Genomic DNA, 17,465 nt, shown 5'->3' with positions numbered 1-17,465 from the left:
TCCTTATATTCGGAACTATAATGTTGTTTCTGATAGATTTTAATTAAAAGTCGTGTATTGGCCTTAACTTCATCAGGGGAGATTAGGTGCGACATGACATGGAATGAATTTTTTGTTTCGGGGTGAGTTCTTCGGTAAAACCTCATAACGTATGAGAGCACCCGTAAAGCCCTATGTAGGTCTGAAAAGCGTTGGAGAACATCGGTAATATTTACTGTTGTTGTTGCGCATGTCTTCGCCCTCTTTTCCTCTACGGAGGTGATGTAGTCACTTTCTTGTGCTGGCCATTGGGAAGTGTCTTCTTGCAGCCAAGAAGGTCCCTGCCACCACAACGAATTGTTGACCAATTCAGACGCAGGTAATCCTCTGCACCCAAATCTGCTGGGTTAGATTCTGAGTTTACATGCAGCCAGTCCTTATTTCCGACCATGTCGATGATCTTGGTGATCCGATGTGCGACGAAAGTGGACCAGGAACACGGCGGTTTCCTTATCCATGCGAGGACGATAGTTGAATCCGTCCAAAGGTGAACTCTCACTGGTCCCAACTTAAGGTTTCTGAAAATCGATTCGGTGATTTCCGCTAACAGCACGGCTCCGCAAAGTTCCAAACGTGGAAGAGAAAGAGTTTTCACTGGGGCTACTCGGGTTTTGGCCAGAAGCAGGTTCGTGCAGACATTATCATCCGTATTGACGCGCATGTAAATGGCTGCTGCATAAGCCTTCTCGGATGCGTCACAAAATCCATGGATCTCGATGTCGGTTCTTGGTGAAAAGTTGACCCATCTAGGTATCCGGATTTTATCGATTTCATGGTATTGGTCGGTGAAGGTTTTCCATCGTTCCAGCATACTGGTAGATACTGGTTCGTCCCAAGCGGTGCCTTCCAACCAAATACTCTGCATGAGTATTTTTGCCACAATGACCATTGGTGCCAGCCATCCCAAGGGATCGAAAAGTTTGGCGATTGCTGATAGTATCGCTCTCTTCGTAATGTTTTCCGGGTTGTCCAGCGTCCCTGCTTTAAAATAAAATAAATCGGAGAGGGCATTCCATCGAATGCCTAACGCTTTAACTGAACTGGTATCTTCGAATGCCAGGAAGTTTTCATTGAGAAGGTCTGCTTTGGGGATGTCCCTTAGAATGTACTCTGAATTGGATGTCCATTTGCGAAGCCCGCTGAGTGTAGGACTTGACGAATTTCATCTCTGGCTTTAATAGTCGATGTGATCGTATGTCCACCCGCTAACACGTCATCTACATACATGTATTCTCGTAGTATGTTAGCCGCTGTAGGGTGTGAGTTTGACACGTCGTCTGCCAGTTGTAGGAGCGTTCTTATCGCGAGATATGGAGCGCAATTCACTCCGAAGGTAACCGTCTTTAATTCATAAAGACTAATAGGGTCATTCGGGGACGTGCGATGCACAATACGTTGAAATTTGGTGTGATTATCGTTAACCCAAATTTGACGATACATCTTTTCGATGTCGCTATTGAAGACAAAACGGTATAGTCTCCATCGTAATATAAGGATGGGTAGATCGGCTTGTAGAACTGGGCCCGGGAGGAGAATATCGTTTAAGCTATTACCGTTGGCCGTAGGGCTCGAGGGGGTAAATACTACGCGTACCTTGGTGTTTGTACTTTCTGCTTTTACAACGGCGTGGTGGGGCAGGAAGTAATGATCCGAATCGTCGGATGGGATATTCTTTTTCAATTTTCTCATATGTCCGAGCGTTTCATATTCTGACAACACTCGAACATATTCCTTACCTAAATCTGGGTTTTTTATTAGCCGCCCCTCATTCCGGAAGAATTGAGAGCATGCACGCTTCAGGGATGGTCCTAAGTTAATATTGTTAGGGTAATCCTGCCGGAATGGTAGTGACACGGTGTACCTTCCATTCTCACTTCGCTGCGTTGTTTCTTTAAATAGTTGTTCGCAGTACCTTTCATCTTCATTTAATATTTTATTTTTGGGTACATTTTCTACCTCCCAGAAAGCTTTGAGTTGGTTGTCTAACGCAACCTCGTTGTAGAAAGACCTAATGCTCTTCGTTGGATTCGGTGATTCGATACGACCGGTTAGTATCCAACCGAACACTGTCTCTTGGGCTAAGAGTGTGTTTAGCACATTCTTTTTTATACCGCTCATTATAATGTGGGGATATATGTATGAGGTCTACGTCTTCGGTGACGTAGAACCTCTTGTCTGCAAAAATCAAGTCTGGGAATGCCTGCATAGCCATTGCGTTGATATGGCAGGATGAAAGATTCCCAGTGAGTTTCGCTAGAACTAGTACGGGTGTAGTCAGGCTGAAGCAGGGATCCACTGGTGAACGTAATTCGATGTTGGATGCTTCTTTCACCTGAGCTGACACCGCATTTGTGATGCCTGAAACATGGGCATGCATTTTCCTCGCTGGCAAATTGATTCTGCGTTTCAGTCTTTCAGTTATAAAGGAACATTCAGACCCAGAATCAATTAATGCCCGCGCGGAGAAGTCGGTACCATTATGGTGAATGTGTACGCGAGCAGTTCCTAATAGCACGCCTGTGCTGGAATTGGCATGACAGGATTTGACATTCTGATTCGCAGAGGAAGGTGGTTGTCCCGATTCCTGTCTTTTCCTTGTCTGTGCCGAAGTTGATGGGGCATTATCCGCATCTTTGAAGGGATTTCGCACCGCCGGTTGCTGAAGTGTGTCCGCATGCAGGAGCGTGTGGTGACGAGAGTGGCATTTGGAACAGTTGTACGAACTGGTGCACCTCGTCACTGTGTGTCCTGGGGATAAACAATTCAGGCAGCTATTTGTGGATTTGACGAATTTAATCCTTTCTACCGGGTTTAAATCGCAAAAACGTGAACAGTTGCGTAATCTGTGCTCCGTAGATTTGCACATTTTACATATTGATTTTGGTGTTTGCTTGGTTACTTTGGTTTGAAAAGCACCAAGTCTTTTTGTAGGGTTTTCCGTCGACTGGCGCGACGTGTTTGATTTTTGCACTTTAGAAGTGGCATTCCCTGTAAAACCAGACACGGTTTCAAGTGTCTGGAAACGATTTGACAAGAATTTGTCCATATCCTCCCACTTGGATATGTCCGTCTTGTGGTTAATGCTCTGCTCCCATAGAGCCAACGTATTTTCAGGTAATTTTGTCGAATATAAATAGGTAATAATCGCATCCCAATTTGAAACATCGATCTGATGTGTTTTTAAAGATGCCAAGCAATTATTTATGTCGCGCTGTAAGGTTTTGATAGAGCTGCCGCACTCGCTATCTATCTTTTTTAGATTAAACAAATTTGTAGTTGTGAGTTTACGAGAATCCGCTTATTCTCGTATCTCTCACATAGGTTTTTCCAGGCTGTTTCGAAGCCTTCATTTGTCAAAGGACATTTCTTGACAATGTCCTTTGCCTCACCTTGGGTTTTTTGGGTGGAACAACTTTTCTACCGGGCTTAGGCGACTGTTGTTTTTGTAGATGGCCGTGAACAGGTCACGAAACGTTGGCCAAGATAGGTAGTCGCCCTTGAATACCTCAGTATCGCAAGCTGGCAGGCGGATACTGTGTTCGCGTGCGCGTTCTCCCTCAGGTTTGACTGCCCTATCTTTTTCCTCCTTCAATTTAGTTTGAATTTCAGCCATGTTCGACATGCATCTCAGGAATACAGCATATGCCGCTTTATGCTTGATCTTGACCGCTGGAATTTTCTTTGCGTCGAGCGTGTCAGAGCCAAGCAACTCCTCTAGGGCGTTCTCTGCTTTTTCCCACTTGGCTTGCAACTCTTTTTGCTGTATTGCAAGAGTGTGTACAGTGTGCAGAGCCGCATTGATATCATTAAAATCGGCCTCGAATTCGATTATTCGATCGGCCAATCTAATGTAGGAGTCCATGTTCATGGTTGAAAAGTGGAGAGCGAATTAACCAAGGGATATAAAACTTGAAAAACCTGAGCGAATCACCCAACCAACAACTATTAAAATTACGCAAAATTTTAGTTACTACTTTTAATTTGTTTATTTTTGTCTGACTTTGCAGATTATGTGTGCCTTAAAACAGAGAGCAGGGGGTAGCAACACCGATGTGTACTGTGTAAAGTAAAGGAGGGGCCACTCGCCACTTCAACCTTCAATTTTATTATGAAATAAGTGCGCGCGTTGACATAAACTCGACGAAAAGTGTGAAACCGTGAAATAAATCTTATACAACAAGGAACAAAACTGTGTAACAAGATTAATTAGAGAAATTAGTGAAAATAATGTGATGCAAAAAGAAAATTTAAATCGAATGGCGTGAAATTTTATGTGAAAGAGAGGTTATGTGTACCTCTTCCTTGTGCTGTGTCCGGAGAGCCTTACCGCTGGTGGGGGGACAGGCCAGATCAACCCCGACATGAGTGCTGACAAAATACACACATACACGTACATGTACATGCATGCACATGCATGTGGCGGTGATGGTGTGGGTGGTTACAAATTAATTCGAGTATCGATTCGCAGGGTTGCATTGGGGGGATCGCAGACAGATGCGGAAAAAGTTAGGCATCCTGCCTAAACAGCATTATTTATCGATTTATTTCTAATAATAGAAGTACATATAATTATAAGAGTATCAAATTTCAAAACAAAAAATTGATTACATTTTGTTTTCCTCTCGTTCGCCTGTAAAATATAAGTGAACAAATTTTGGTTTCCCCGCTGTTCATTTCGCCCGAACAAAGAGTAGCCGATAAGGTGAAATCTTTTTCGAACATGAAAAATTGTTTCGCCACCCTCTGCGATAGGGCGAACAAAAACTGTGAATATTTTCGGGTGAAAATTAAACTCGCGATAAGGGTGAATTTGTTTTATAAATTTTCATAGGTTAAATAAACATGGAATTTACATTTCAAATGGATGAGGAGCCAGGAACTAGCCTAACTAACGGTAATTTCTTATTTGAAGTACATATATATTATTTTGGGCGATAACGCGTACATGTAGTACTTCCTTATTGACTGAATATAGAAGTATTATATATTCATAGTCATATGTCACCATCTGCTACAGCGATTACGTAGACATTACATCGAGGTTTTTTACTTTTGTCAATTTTAGGACCGCGACGTTTCGAGGTGACGCAGTCTTTCCCTCAGCGTACTGCCACCCAACAACCAGCCGCAAACTGTGGCACAGAATTGACCGAATTGTTGCAGAACCTTTGTTCCGCAGTTTGCCGGATATAGGCTCAGCAAGGCGAAATTCTTAGTAGAATTACCGCAATTGAGAAATCTCTTGTTGCGAAGGTCCGTATAAGTTCTAAGTAAAGTTTAAGCTTTAGTTAATAAAACTCGACTCTAATTTCAGATGCCCGAACGCAACGAGGTACAGGCCCAAAGCGTATTGCTGAGAGATTGTAAGGTGCTCTCCGCAAAGATGCAACGCAGCGTGGGGAGGTTCACAGGCGACGTGCCCGATGACGAACAAAATGTACTGCAAAGTTTGCTCCCCATGTCGTCGGAGGAAACTCTGCGTAAGGTGGAGGAGCTCCTTACAAATAAGGCGTACGCGGTTGCTATGGTGAGGACTTAATTTTCTTCATTTAATAAACGTTTATATTTTGTTATCATTTTTAGACAAGTATTATTTATAAATTGAAGGAAACCAAAGGGCCAATAGAAAAGGTTCTGCAACACCTATTTGCGGATGAGTTGGTGTGGCAGTACAACTACTTGGGCAAGCATTCCAAAAAAGCCCTAGCGCTGCTTAAGGTAGTGGAGCTTGTTATAGATAAATATGAATATTTTTTAACTATGTAACATTAATGTTAATATACTAACATTTTATTAATTTATCAAAGCTACATTTGCAAGTGTGCATGCCGACAAACTTTTATCAGTTAAGCATTTTGTTAGTTTAAGTCATAATAGATATAAGCATGTTAGGCGAAGAGAAAGGAAGGAGTAGGGTTTAAGTCGATCAGGGTGTTATGGAAGCCAATGGTCATCGGAATCGATTTCTTAATTTCGGCTCCGGCGATTATTGGATTCCATAACGCCCCTGTATATAGTACATTTTGTATATAATAATGGTTAATATAATAGGTATAAAAATGAAAAGTCTTTTTTTAAGTAAGTTTTGTTATTTGTTTTTAGTAATATGCATTTAAAATATAGTGTAATATATAACAAAAAATATTTGAATGGATATTTCTAAACTTGCGTAAAGTTTGCAACTGTTTCCTCACATTTTTGAAAACTCGTTACAAAATTTTAGCTAAAAACTTAAATTTTGTTTAACTGGTTTCATAAATGTGAATAAACAGTTGTCAATTTTTTGCAAGTTTTGAAATTTTGCTTATACGTTACACTATACTTTAAATGCAACTTACTAAAAACAAATAATAGCACTAATTAAAAGTAAATAATTTTAAATTTTGTACCTATTAAATTAAACATTACTAACAACATGAATACATATCTCTTAAGGCTTTTAGTTATAATAACATTTTATTTAATATGTATATATAGTTAAGATTGCCGTTGTAAATAGTAGTTTGTAGTTTCACCATTTTCTATTACTATTAAAGTCTTTCCGTTTCCTTTTTAATTTTTCAACGATTAACTTTGCTTTTCTAATTTATTTATTTATTGTAAATATATAATTAGTTTTAATATATTTTTAATAAAATATTATATGAATTAAAAAAATATAATAATTATTTAAAAAAGTTATAATTTATTTGTAAAATTATTAATATGTATATTCTAATGTGGAATTAACATTTTCTAATTGTTTAATTTGTTTTTGCATTTTAATCGAAATTTTTTTCTAAGCGAGCAGAAAAACTTTTGAAGCTTTAGAAAAAAAACGACATATATATTTTCATATTTAATTTTTATAACTTTTAAACCTCGGTTTACGCTTCTAATGTTTAGAATAAGCAAACTAACACTTGGCTATTTTGATTGAACTCAAACTCTAAAAAAGGGAAGATGAAATCTTACAAAATTATGTTGAATTTTTTTACAAACTTTGAATTTTCTTTTTCTTTTTTCTCAGCAATGGACTGGCAAAATTCAAAAAGCTATTATTTAACCCGAGCTCTAAAAAAAGGGAAGATCAAGTTTTTAAAAATTGTGTTGAATCAATAACTAATTTTGGCTTTTAATTTTATTTTAGCATTGCAAATATTCACCTTAGCACTATTGTCTTTCGCTAACCAGAGCTCTAAAAGGGAAGATTCAGAGTTAGACCATTTTGTTGAATTGCTTTCTAATTTTGACTTTTATTTTATTTTTCTTTTGTTAGCAATAAAATAGTTCAACCTTTCTTCACAGGATGCAACCATAACTTTAGTAAGCAGAGTTTTAGAAAAGGTAAATAGGGCCTGTCTCTGAAAGTTATATTGAATCTATAACTAATTTTGACTTTTATTTTATTTTTCTTTTGTTAGCAATTAAATACTTCAAACTTTCTTCACAGGATGCAACCATAGTTATAGTACGCAGAATTTTAGAAAAAGTAAATAAAGCCTGTCTCTGAAGTTATATTGAATCTGTAACTAATTTTGACTTTTATTTTTTCTATTTTTCCAGTAGCAACCACTTACGCTGATATGGATCTGCTGGGAACGGAGAAAATATTTTTTTTTTTTGCATATTAGTTAAACTTATATTGCTAGATATAATGTTGAGAAATTTTATAAAGTTGTAACGAAAGTGAATATTTTTCACTCATTGTAAACGAGTAATAAATGCTAGTATATATCCAAAGAAAGGTAATTCGATTACTTTTCTTGCGGTACTACTATCGTTAAAATGGGTAAACGATTTCTGAAAATTTTTTTCAAATTTAGATGCACATATATGTAACTAGTAAAAATGTTGAGAAATTTTATAAAGTTGTAACGAATGTGAATATTTTTCACTCATTGTAAACAAGTAATAAATGATAGTATATATAAAAAGAAAGGTAATTTGATTACTTTTCTTTCGGTACTACTATCGTTAAAATTGATAAACGATTTCTGAAAATTTTTTCAAATTTAGATACACATATATGTAACTAGAAAAAATGTTGAGACATTTTATAAAGTTTTAAAGAAAGTGAATATTTCTCACTGATTGTAAACGAGTAATAAATGCTAGTATATATCAAAAGAAAGGTAATTTGATTACTTTTCTTTCGGTACTACTATCGTTTAAATCTATATCCGATTTTTAAAAATTTTTAGAAAATAAGAGATACATGTATATAGCTAGGGAAAACTTGGTAAAATTTTGTAAAGTTGTAAGTAAAGTGTATGTTTTTTACTCCTTGCAAATGAGTTTCAAGTTTAAGTATATACCAAAAGAAATATAATTAAATTATTGTTGATAGTACTGTCAATCGAATCAAAAAGTTTTTTCCAAAATTTTGTATATTTTAGAAAAACACCTCTGTAGTAAGATATTTGTTTGCAAAGTTATACAAGTATTTTTCATTCATTGTGGCTTTTTATTAAATAATAGAATTAAAAAGATACTTATCACAACAATCCTTAGTTTTAATTGATTTGAAAAATTTAGCTTATCGATTGAATGGTTTTTAATGGAATTGCCCTTTTACAAGCTCGACCTAATCAGCTTTGATATTTTATCAATTATCGAATTAATTACTTTGATAAATAAACAAATGTCATTTTAATGTTAAAAATCCGAATATTACGCTGTTATTCAAAATTATTTTATTTCAATGCTATATGTATTTCTTTTTTAATTTATATAGAAAATATTATAGTTTTGTAAATACTTAAAAAAAATTGTGATTACAAATAATTATTATTTATGCTATTTAATAACTTTAAGACCGTTTTATCTTGAAATTTATGTGCGATGAAGACAAATTTAATGTAAAAATGTAAAAAGTCCTTTTAACAGATGTATTCTTAACATTTTATGATAAAACGGCCTTAGAACAATTGTAAATGAATTTTTTTATTATTAAATAAATGTTTTCATTAAAAATTAAAAAAAAAAATTGGAGATTTTGTTGGGTATTTTGGAGTTTTTTATGTATTTTTTGGGTATTTTGGAGTTTTTTTTTAGGTATTTAGGTAAACATTTTGGGCATTTTTTAGACATAAAATTTTTCCGATATGGCATCTCTACAAAATTACAACCCTGTGTTATGGGAAATTTTCAGTTAGAGAGGAGCAACTATGCATTTTTCTTTATAGCACTTTGGTATAAGTGTGAGAAGGATGCGCGATCACACGTACACGACTCGCTTAAGGGGAAAATGGATAAAAGCCGCACACTGCCTATACAAAATTATCAATTTTTTATCAACTTTTTTACTCAGTTTTTATCCAGTTTTTTAACGCAGTTTTGGTTGGCAAGGAACTAGCTGATATACGAATACTAACACATATGTACCAGTAGGGTACTTAAGTATTAAATGTATATATTTACTTGGTTGCTTATAACTTTTGTATTAGTCCATCGAGTTTGTTGAAGGAAAGCTTATTTATTTTGTAATAAAACAGAGCTTGGAGAGAAAAAAAAAAATGCAAAAAAATAAAGTTTTCGAGATCCTTCCTCGCAAAAAAATTCAAAAAAACAGTAATGATTGTTCTTATCTTTGAATCTGCAGGGCCAGGCAAAAAGTGTTGTATGCACAGTTTATTTTATTACCTTTTAAAGGCTTCAAACCGTTTTGGAATTGCTCAATTCGTTCTTGAGATATGTATGGTTAAGTGGACCCATCTTTTATTTTTATTATGTTTTTTTTTTTTTTGTGAAAAAAACGGCAATTCGTAAATATCTCAAAAACGTTAGAATTAAAAATAACCTTAATTTTCGGAATCAGGGGGTGATTTTACATAGGAATTTCATAATGGGCACTCAGCTTCCGATTGTGCATTATTTATCTATTTATTTCTAATAATAGAAGTACATATAATTATCAGAGTATCAAATTTCAAAACAAAAAATTAATTACATTTTGTTTTCCTCTCGTTCGCCTGTAAAATATAAGTGAACAAATTTTGGTTTCCCCGCTGTTCATTTCGCCCGAACAAAGATTTGCCGATAAGGTGAAATCTTTTTCGAACATGAAAAATTGTTTGGCCACCCTCTGCGATAGGGTGGACAAAAACTGTGAATATTTTCGGGTGAAAATTAAACTCGCGATAAGGGTGAATTTGTTTTATAAATTTTCATAGGTTAAATAAACATGGAATTTACATTTCAAATGGATGAGGAGCCAGGAACTAGCCTAACTAACGGTAATTTCTTATTTGAAGTACATATATATTATTTTGGGCGATAACGCGTACATGTAGTACTTCCATATTGACTGAATATAGAAGTATTATATATTCATAGTCATATGTCACCATCTGCTACAGCGATTACGTAGACATTACATCGGGGTTTTTTACTTTTGTCAATTTTAGGACCGCGACGTTTCGAGATGACGCAGTCTTTCCCTCAGCGTACTGCCGCCCAACAACCAGCCGCAAACTGTGGCACAGAATTGACCGAATTGTTGCAGAACCTTTGTTCCGCAGTTTGCCGGATATAGGCCCAGCAAGGCGAAATTCTTAGTAGAATTACCGCAATTGAGAAATCTCTTGTTGAGAAGGTCCGTATAAATTCTAAGTAAAGTTTAAGCTTTAGTTAATAAAACTCGACTTTAATTTCAGATGCCCGAACGCAACGAGGTACAGGCCCAAAGCGTATTGCTGAGAGATTGTAAGGTGCTCTCCGCAAAGCCGCAACGCAGCGTGGGGAGGTTCACAGGCGACGTGCCCGATGACGAACAAAATGTACTGCAAAGTTTGCTCCCCATGTCGTCGGAGGAAACTCTGCGTAAGGTGGAGGAGCTCCTTACAAATAAGGCGTACGCGGTTGCTATGGTGAGGACTTAATTTTCTTCACTTAATAATCGTTTATATTTTGTTATCATTTTTAGACAAGTATTATTTATAAATTGAAGGAAACCAAAGGGCCAATAGAAAAGGTTCTGCAACACCTATTTGCGGATGAGTTGGTGTGGCAGTACAACTACTTGGGCAAGCATTCCAAAAAAGCCCTAGCGCTGCTTAAGGTAGTGGAGCTTGTTATAGATAAATATGGATCTTTTTTAACTATGTAACATTAATGTTAATATACTAACATTTTATTAATTTACCAAAGCTACATTTGCAAGTGTGCATGCCGACAAACTTTTATCAGTTAAGCATTTTGTTAGTTTAAGTCATAACAGATATAAGCATGTTAGGCGTAGAGAAAGGAAGGAGTAGGGTTTAAGTCGATCAGGGTGTTATGGAAGCCAATGGTCATCGGAATCGATTTCTTAATTTCGGCTCCGGCGATTATTGGATTCCATAACGCCCCTGTATATAGTACATTTTGTATATAATTATGGTTAATATAATAGGTATAAAAATGAAAAGTCTTTTTTTAAGTAAGTTTTGTTATTTGTTTTTAGTAATATGCATTTAAAATATAGTGTAATATATAACAAAAAATATTTGAATGGATATTTCTAAACTTGCGTAAAGTTTGCAACTGTTTCCTCACATTTTTGAAAACTCGTTACAAAATTTTAGCTAAAAACTTAAATTTTGTTTAACTGGTTTCATAAATGTGAATAAACAGTTGTCAATTTTTTGCAAGTTTTGAAATTTTGCTTATACGTTACACTATACTTTAAATGCAACTTACTAAACACAAATAATAGCACTAATTAAAAGTAAATAATTTTAAATTTTGTACCTATTAAATTAAACATTACTAACAACATGAATAAATATCTCTTTAAGGCTTTTAGTTATAATAACATTTTATTTAATATGTATATATAGTTAAGATTGCCGTTGTAAATAGTAGTTTGTAGTTTCACCATTTTCTATTACTATTAAAGTCTTTCCGTTTCCTTTTTAATTTTTCAACGATTAACTTTGCTTTTCTAATTTATTTATTTATTGTAAATATATAATTAGTTTTAATATATTTTTAATAAAATATTATATGAATTAAAAAAATATAATAATTATTTAAAAAAGTTATAATTTATTTGTAAAACTATTAATATGTATATTCTAATGTGGAATTAACATTTTCTAATTGTTTAATTTGTTTTTGCATTTTAATCGAAATTTTTTTCTAAGCGAGCAGAAAAACTTTTGAAGCTTTAGAAAAAAAACGACATATATATTTTCATATTTAATTTTTATAACTTTTAAACCTCGGTTTACGCTTCTAATGTTTAGAATAAGCAAACTAACACTTGGCTATTTTGATTGAACTCAAACTCTAAAAAAGGGAAGATGAAATCTTACAAAATTATGTTGAATTTTTTTACAAACTTTGAATTTTCTTTTTCTTTTTTCTCAGCAATGGACTGGCAAAATTCAAAAAGCTATTATTTAACCCGAGCTCTAAAAAAAGGGAAGATCAAGTTTTTAAAAATTGTGTTGAATCAATAACTAATTTTGGCTTTTAATTTTATTTTAGCATTGCAAATATTCACCTTAGCACTAGTGTCTTTCGCTAACCAGAGCTCTAAAAGGGAAGATTCAGAGTTAGACCATTTTGTTGAATTGCTTTCTAATTTTGACTTTTATTTTATTTTTCTTTTGTTAGCAATAAAATACTTCAACCTTTCTTCACAGGATGCAACCATAACTTTAGTAAGCAGAGTTTTAGAAAAGGTAAATAGGGCCTGTCTCTGAAAGTTATATTGAATCTATAACTAATTTTGACTTTTATTTTATTTTTCTTTTGTTAGCAATTAAATACTTCAAGCTTTCTTCACAGGATGCAACCATAGTTATAGTAAGCAGAATTTTAGAAAAAGTAAATAAAGCCTGTCTCTGAAGTTATATTGAATCTGTAACTAATTTTGACTTTTATTTTTTCTATTTTTCCAGTAGCAACCACTTACGCTGATATGGATCTGCTGGGAACGGAGAAAATATTTTTTTTTTTTTGCATATTAGTTAAACTTATATTGCTAGATATAATGTTGAGAAATTTTATAAAGTTGTAACGAAAGTGAATATTTTTCACTCATTGTAAACGAGTAATAAATGCTAGTATATATCCAAAGAAAGGTAATTCGATTACTTTTCTTGCGGTACTACTATCGTTAAAATGGGTAAACGATTTCTGAAAATTTTTTTTTTAGATGCACATATATGTAACTAGTAAAAATGTTGAGAAATTTTATAAAGTTGTAACGAATGTGAATATGTTTCACTCATTGTAAACGAGTAATAAATGCTAGTATATATAAAAAGAAAGGTAATTTGATTACTTTTCTTTCGGTACTACTATCGTTAAAATTGATAAACGATTTCTGAAAATTTTTTCAAATTTAGATACACATATATGTAACTAGAAAAAATGTTGAGAAATTTTATAAAGTTTTAACGAAAGTGAATATTTCTCACTGATTGTAAACGAGTAATAAATGCTAGTATATATCAAAAGAAAGGTAATTTGATTACTTTTCTTTCGGTACTACTATCGTTTAAATCTATATCCGATTTTTAAAAATTTTTAGAAAATAAGAGATACATGTATATAGCTAGGGAAAACTTGTTAAAATTTTGTAAAGTTGTAAGTAAAATGTATGTTTTTTACTCCTTGCAAATGAGTTTCAAGTTTAAGTATATACCAAAAGAAATATAATTAAATTATTGTTGATAGTACTGTCAATCGAATCAAAAAGTTTTTTCCAAAATTTTGTATATTTTAGAAAAACACCTCTGTAGTAAGATATTTGTTTGCAAAGTTATACAAGTATTTTTCATTCATTGTGGCTTTTTATTAAATAATAGAATTAAAAAGATACTTATCACAACAATCCTTAGTTTTAATTGATTTGAAAAATTTAGCTTATTGATTGAATGGTTTTTAATGGAATTGCCCTTTTACAAGCTCGACCTAATCAGCTTTGATATTTTATCAATTATCGAATTAATTACTTTAATAAATAAACAAATGTCATTTTAATGTTAAAAATCCGAATATTACGCTGTTATTCAAAATTATTTTATTTCAATGCTATATGCAGGGATGCACCTTAACGTTAAGCTAATCGTTTATCAAAAAATTTCCACCGTTTCCGTTGAAACACTTCGAAATATTATCGATAAAGAAATTATCAAGATAAATTGTATCTCGTTTTTAACCGAAACGAAAAGCTTTCGTTAGCGTTAAAAACGTTAACAGAAACGTGATACTTTATGTTTGAATTGTGCTGGCAATGCTATAGCCATGGTGAAGCCGTAAGGTGGCAACAACGAGCGCACATACACACACAAACTCTATGTAATTTGTTTGTGTAATTCGTTGGTGGTAATGTCAAAAATACTCTGAGAAATGTTCGTACTGTCAAAATTCATGAGAAAAGTTGCAATCAGCTTGGATAATGCTTTCACCTTTAATGACTCCGCCATCAATCAGCTTTGCCAGCATAGTTTGAAATTAATAATCAACATAAACGATTTGATTTCGTTTTGATATGGCAGAAAACGAAACGAAATCATTTCGTTAATTTGACGATCTTAACGTTAATAAACGAAACGAAATGACTTCGTTTCGTTTATTAACGTTGATTATCGTAACGAAATGATATCGTTTCGTTGGTTAAGCATGCCTGGCTATATGTATTTCTTTTTTAATTTATATAGAAAATATTATAGTTTAGTAAATACTTAAAAAAAATTTTGATTACAAATAATTATTATTTATGCTATTTAATAACTTTAAGACCGTTTTATCTTGAAATTTATGTGCGATGAAGACAAATTTAATGTAAAAATGTAAAAAGTCCTTTTAACAGATGTATTCTTAACATTTTATGATAAAACGGCCTTAGAACAATTGTAAATGAATTTTTTTATTATTAAATAAATGTTTTCATTAAAAATTAAAAAAAAAAGTTTGGAGATTTTGTTGGGTATTTTGGAGTTTTTTATGTATTTTTTGGGTATTTTGGAGTTTTTTTAGGTATTTAGGTAAACATTTTGGGCATTTTTTAGACATAAAATTTTTCCGATATGACATCTCTACAAAATTACAACCCTGTGTTATGGGAAATTTTCAGTTAGAGAGGAGCAACTATGCATTTTTCTTTATAGCACTTTGGTATAAGTGTGAGAAGGATGCGCGATCACACGTACACGACTCGCTTAAGGGGAAAGTGGATAAAAGCCGCACACTGCCTATACAAAATTATCAATTTTTTATCCACTTTTTTACTCAGTTTTTATCCAGTTTTTTAACGCAGTTTTGGTTGGCAAGGAACTAACTGATATACGAATACTAAGACATATGTACCAGTAGGGTACTTAAGTATTAAATGTATATATTTACTTGGTTGCTTATAACTTTTGTATTAGTCCATCGAGTTTGTTGAAGGAAAGCTTATTTATTTTGTAATAAAACAGAGCTTGGAGAGAAAAAAAAAATTTGCAAAAAAATAAAAAGTTTTCGAGATCCTTCCTCGCAAAAAAATTCAAAAAAACAGTAATGATTGTTCTTATCTTTGAATCTGCAGGGCCAGGCAAAAAGTGTTGTATGCACAGTTTATTTTATTACATTTTAAAGGCTTCAAACCGTTTTGGAATTGCTCAATTCGTTCTTGAGATATGTATGGTTAAGTGGACCCATCTTTTATTTTTATTATGTTTTTTTTTTTTTGTGAAAAAAACGGCAATTCGTAAATATCTCAAAAACGTTAGAATTAAAAATAACCTTAATTTTCGGAATCAGGGGGTGATTTTACATAGGAATTTCATAATGGGCACTCAGCTTCCGATTGTGCATTATTTATCGATTTATTTCTAATAATAGAAGTACATATAATTATCAGAGTATCAAATTTCAAAACAAAAAATTAATTACATTTTGTTTTCCTCTCGTTCGCCTGTAAAATATAAGTGAACAAATTTTGGTTTCCCCGCTGTTCATTTCGCCCGAACAAAGATTTGCCGATAAGGTGAAATCTTTTTCGAACATGAAAAATTGTTTCGCCACCCTCTGCGATAGGGTGGACAAAAACTGTGAATATTTTCGGGTGAAAATTAAACTCGCGATAAGGGTGAATTTGTTTTATAAATTTTCATAGGTTAAATAAACATGGAATTTACATTTCAAATGGATGAGGAGCCAGGAACTAGCCTAACTAACGGTAATTTCTTATTTGAAGTACATATATATTATTTTGGGCGATAACGCGTACATGTAGTACTTCCATATTGACTGAATATAGAAGTATTATATATTCATAGTCATATGTCACCATCTGCTACAGCGATTACGTAGACATTACATCGGGGTTTTTTACTTTTGTCAATTTTAGGACCGCGACGTTTCGAGATGACGCAGTCTTTCCCTCAGCGTACTGCCACCCACAACCAGCCGCAAACTGTGGCACAGAATTGACCGAATTGTAATATTCTAATGGGGAATTAACATTTTCTAATTGTTTAATTTGTTTTTGCTTTTTAATCGAAATTTTTTTCTAAGCGAGCAGAAAAACTTTTGAAGCTTTAGGAAAAAAACGACATATATATTTTAATATTTAATTTTTATAACTTTTAAACCTCGGTTTACGCTTCTAATGTTTAGAATAAGCAAACTAACACTTGGCTATTTTGATTGAACTCAAACTCTAAAAAAGGGAAGATGAAATCTTACAAAATTATGTTGAATTTTTTTACAAACTTTGAATTTTCTTTTTCTTTTTTCTCAGCAATGGACTGGCAAAATTCACAAAGCTATTATTTAACCCGAGCTCTAAAAAAAGGGAAGATCAAGTTTTTAAAAATTGTGTTGAATCAATAACTAATTTTGGCTTTTAATTTTATTTTAGCATTGCAAATATTCACCTTAGCACTAGTGTCTTTCGCTAACCAGAGCTCTAAAAGGGAAGATTCAGAGTTAGACCATTTTGTTGAATTGCTTTCTAATTTTGACTTTAATTTTATTTTTCTTTTGTTAGCAATAAAATACTTCAACCTTTCTTCACAGGATGCAACCATAAGTTTAGTAAGCAGAGTTTTAGAAAAGGTAAATAAAGCCTGTCTCTGAAGTTATATTGAATCTGTAACTAATTTTGACTTTTATTTTTTCTATTTTTCCAGTAGCACCTATATCTTTGGGAGCATAAGGAACAGCATGACAACCACTTACGCTGATATGGATCTGCTGGGAATGGAGAAAATATTTTTTTTTTGCATATTAGTTAAACTTATATTGAATGTTGAGAAATTTTATAAAGTTGTAACGAAAGTGAATATTTTTCACTCATTGTAAACGAGTAATAAATGCTAGTATATATCCAAAGAAAGGTAATTTGATTACTTTTCTTGCGGTACTACTATCGTTAAAATTGGTAAACGATTTCTGAAATTTTTTTTCAAATTTAGATGCACATATATGTAACTAGTAAACATGTTGAGACATTTTATAAAGTT

The 17,465-nt window shown here is 33.2% G+C and overlaps 1 protein-coding gene and 2 pseudogenes across 1 annotated transcript in view; 2 read left to right on the top strand and 1 right to left on the bottom strand.

Annotated features, from left to right (window-relative positions):
- The window catches only part of LOC137239628 (uncharacterized), a 548,208-nt gene that overhangs the window by 329,117 nt on the left and 201,626 nt on the right, over window positions 1-17,465 (bottom strand). The window lies entirely within an intron of this gene.
- On the top strand, window positions 4,882-5,953 carry LOC137238781 (uncharacterized; annotated as a pseudogene).
- Window positions 10,205-11,276, top strand: LOC137238780 (uncharacterized; annotated as a pseudogene).

This window comes from Eurosta solidaginis, chromosome 1 (assembly GCF_040869045.1).
Source record: "Eurosta solidaginis isolate ZX-2024a chromosome 1, ASM4086904v1, whole genome shotgun sequence".
In the NCBI taxonomy this organism is placed as follows: domain Eukaryota; kingdom Metazoa; phylum Arthropoda; class Insecta; order Diptera; family Tephritidae; genus Eurosta; species Eurosta solidaginis.
The sequence above is the reverse complement of the archived record's forward strand: the minus strand, read 5'-3'. Positions and strand labels throughout refer to the sequence as shown.